Source organism: Lissotriton vulgaris, chromosome 3_1, assembly GCF_964263255.1.
Source record: "Lissotriton vulgaris chromosome 3_1, aLisVul1.2, whole genome shotgun sequence".
Taxonomy (NCBI): domain Eukaryota; kingdom Metazoa; phylum Chordata; class Amphibia; order Caudata; family Salamandridae; genus Lissotriton; species Lissotriton vulgaris.
The window spans coordinates 880,383,881-880,387,996 of NC_141689.1; positions in this window are offsets into that span (position 1 = coordinate 880,383,881).

Below are 4,116 nucleotides of genomic sequence, written 5' to 3' on the forward strand. Positions count from 1 at the left end.
TCTGGTAATACCGCCATAGACGGTACACCATGAGTTTTTGTGTAGATTGCAGCAATGACTGTACCCCAAGTGTCACAGTCCTCCAGGTGTGGTGCAATCCCCATTGGTAAACAGATTGTTAGAATCCTGTGTTTCTCATGAGGTGTACTATTAGGAAATACTGCCTCTATCTGAGTAATTCTTTTAGCTAACCAGAATGGAATTTGTTCCCTTTTTGTGGGTAATTTACCAATGACTTATTGTATGGTCTGTGGTGTTATTTTGTTTGTGTTCCCCTAATAAGGGGTGTGCTGTGGAATTCTTATAGCCAGTTGGACTGTTAGAGTCCGCATGACATATTGTACCAATTGTCTATGGATTTTAATTAATTGTTTTAGCTGAGCTAATAGTTCTGGACCTGTCATTTGTCCAATGGCAGATTGTGGTGTAAAGCTGGCTAGTACCGGCCATGTTGCTCCTGGTCTACCTAGTGGACCGAGCCTGGGAATGTGATTTTTATGTTGTAGGGCGCCTTTAAACCAGAGCTGATTCTCTTGGTAAGTTAGTGGAATTTCAATGTCCTTAAAAGGAACGTATTCCGCTGGATGTTCCTCTATTTTATAGAAGTGGAACACATGTGTTGTTGGATTTGCTTGTGGAAAGATAATCCATGAATAGAATATTTCTGTCTGACGATATTCATGTGCCTCTATGACAAATATAACCCTACCACCTCTCGGTGATAGGCCATTTTTTATTTGCTTTATAGCTATTGTTTTCCTTATGTTTTCTGGGATGATTATAGCATCCACATTGTCAAAAACCTGTAATGTCAAGACCTGGTTGGTTTGCATTTACTGCATCGCTACTGTTTTCTTCGTCACTATTCGACATTTTGTTGAAGTCTTGCAGAGCAAGTTTCAAGGAAATAAAGATAAGGCGCACAATATTTTGGAACACTGTATCCTTCAACGTTGAACAAACCAAAAACTAATAAATTGGATTTTCGTCCTACTCAGTTATGGCGGATATTTTATCCTTTAACCCACTCCAGATGTCTATTGGAGTATTTTACGGGATAAAGGGGTCTCTGTGAAAAGCACAACTGAGTTACTCTAGTATCTAGCATTAGATTAGTGCCTTACCAAACGTTGGGCGCCAGGTAGTGTGTTCCTATATTCCCAAAAGGCTCTGCGCATTGGAATAATATATCCTATAGATGTGACGTAGGACTTATGTCTACTAGGTCGCTATCAAATATATTAGACTTAATTGTGAGTGCCAGCTAGCTCAGAGATCACTAGAAGCTTTCTCAAATTCACAAGAAGGGATTTTGTTTCTGACAACCGCATAAACAAGACAACTTTGTTTACCCAAGAATAAACTGATCTTTCACAGTCGTGGAAACAATAGATAGATATTTTACTCAGTGATTCGTGCATGCTTTGTTTCACCAGAGGTGCTGAGAAATAGAGAGACGGGCGTTTTCAATAAAAGTATTTATTGAACAGTCTTCTTTCTCATGCACAAGAAATTAACTGCTACAATCGTAATACTGGTTGCAAAGAATAATGCGTACAATAAGAAGAGTAGAATAGTAGAATAAAATAATACTATAAGAGCATTGTATGGTTCCTAGACCATAGATAAATACAAACATAAATTACAAAGGTTAAACAGTACTCAACTGGTGCTTCTAAAATACACCTAACCCGATGTACCAAACCTAAGTCTAGTACGAGGGAAGAAGTAAGCGATGTGTAGCATAAATTTAGTATTCTTTGCCAATAATCTATCCAAGATTTCTCTTAGGGCCTAATCAGCTCCGTACCTTGGTTTTAGAATGAAGGAGGTCAATCTCAGGACTCGATTTCCCCACAACCCACAAGGGTAGCTTGGAAACACTGGAGCTGGATTTCTCGGCAAGAGAAAAGACAGCGTCTCTCTCAGTGCATCTGCTGGAGGGTCGGCTTCCTTCGGCACTTGCTGTAGAGGATGCGTTGGGCAAGTAGATAGTCGAACTGCTCCAAACCACAGTGTGCTTGCTAAGGCAAGTGTGGGAATATTTATACTTTGAAGGTGCTGAGTTTGACGTAAAGGTTGACATAATAACGTCATCAAAAAGTCTCAGTTCTTTGAAAACTCCATGAGTTCTGGAATAAATCAATATTCAAGCAAGGGGAAGTCCCTAACTGCTGAAGCCGAGTTTTACAAGAAATCGTTGTGGATTTTCAGAACTAGTGGAAGTAGCCATGTCGTATTTGGACTGCATGAGCTATGTCTAAATATGGTTATGATTTCTATGCCTATATAAGGATATGGTGATTTATACCTATATAAGGGAATGAATCGGGAAAATTACACTAGCCTCTCTCCGGCAGGGATCAATCCCAGACTCTCTGAAAGCATGTCAAGTTCTTCCCATTCTGAAAAAGCCATCGCTGGATCCAGCCTCCCCAGACAATTTCAGACAGATTTCCAACAATCCTCTCTTAGCTAAAGTGCTGGAGAAGTGTGTGCAACTGCAGCTAAGTCACCACATCAACAACTTCCACCTACTCGATGACTGCCAATCTGGTTTCCGACTTGGACACAGCACTGAAACCACCATTCTCCACATCGTCGATGATGCCCTACAAGCCTTTGACCAAGACAAAACCTGTCTCCTAATCCTCTTAAATCTATCCTCAGCCTTCGACACGGTCGCCCAAGTGAAGCTACTTGAACTCCTCAAACTTAGGATGGGATTAGATGGCCCTGCCCTTGACTGGTTTAGATCCTTCCTCCAAAACTGGTCTCAGAGATTCCTAATCAATGGTAACCTGTCCGCTCCCTCCTTGGTCACTTGGTTCCTCCACCCTTTTCAACCTTTATTTAGAACCCCTTACCGAAGTCCTTCGCACCGCAAATATCTCCTACCATTTGTACGCTGACGACACGCAGATCTACATAAAATTCTCATCTCTCAATTAGATTCTCTCCCTGAATGAGGCCCTGAAGCTGACTGTCCAATGGCTTTCCCCCAACCAACTTAAACTCAATGCAAAGAAAACTGAGTTCCTTCTAATCTCCCCGCCAAACAGCAACTCTGAGATCCAAGCCATCACAGCCTTAAATTGTCCCCAGACCATTGTGGACTCGGCCAAATCTCAGGGAATAACCTTGGATTACAACCTAAACATGCGATACCATATCAACTCAATGGCCAAATCTGCCAGATTCCACCTGAGCTACCTATGGAAACTGAAACCCTTTCTTGACGCTCCCGACGTAAAACTTGCAGTCCAAGAACTAGTCCTCTCTAGGCTGGAAAATAGCTGCTCCACCGTCTCTGGTCTACCGAAGATCTCCCTAGCACCCTTGAAAGCCTGCCTGAATGCAGCCGCCAGGCTACTCACCGGCACTAGGAAATTTGATCACATCACTCCTCATCTGAAAGCGTTGAAAGCTTCCTTTCGAGGCCAGAATTCAACTCAAGCTGGCATGCATCACGCACAAGGCCCTACACTCAAACTCCCCTGCGTATCTTACACAGAAACATGTGATATCCGGAGGTAGCAGAATCTCACGATTGGCCAATGCCCTCCATCTCCAGCCTGCATGCTTTCGGAAATAAACAACCTATAATCGGGCGTTCACTGCGGCTACACCAAGAATATGGAACTCCTTCCCACCCGCCATCCGAAGAATCCCCTCTCTGGCACGCTTCAAAAAGGAGGCTAAATCCTTCCTCATGGGTAAATTCCTCGGCTAACTCCGTCCCACAACCACCTCAGAGACTATTACCATCCTCCTACGACCTCGCCCCACCAAGAAACCGGGGGCCTATCTTCAGCAACTGTAATATTGACTATCCTTGTATACTCCTATGCCTCTTGTAATCAGCACCCCCCCATCTAATGTACAGTATACTCTTGTTTTATCATGCCTCTTGTATGACTCTTTGACTCTGTAAAGTGCTCTGATACCTAACGGGTCAAGTTTGCGCTCTATAAAACACTAAAATAAATAAATACATAAATTTGGCCAGAACATATGCTAAGCTCAGGCAAGGACACAATCTCCTAGCCTCAGTTGCTCAGGACTCCACACACAAAATCAGTGGCAGGGAAATCACAAAAAGATCGGAAGGCTTAG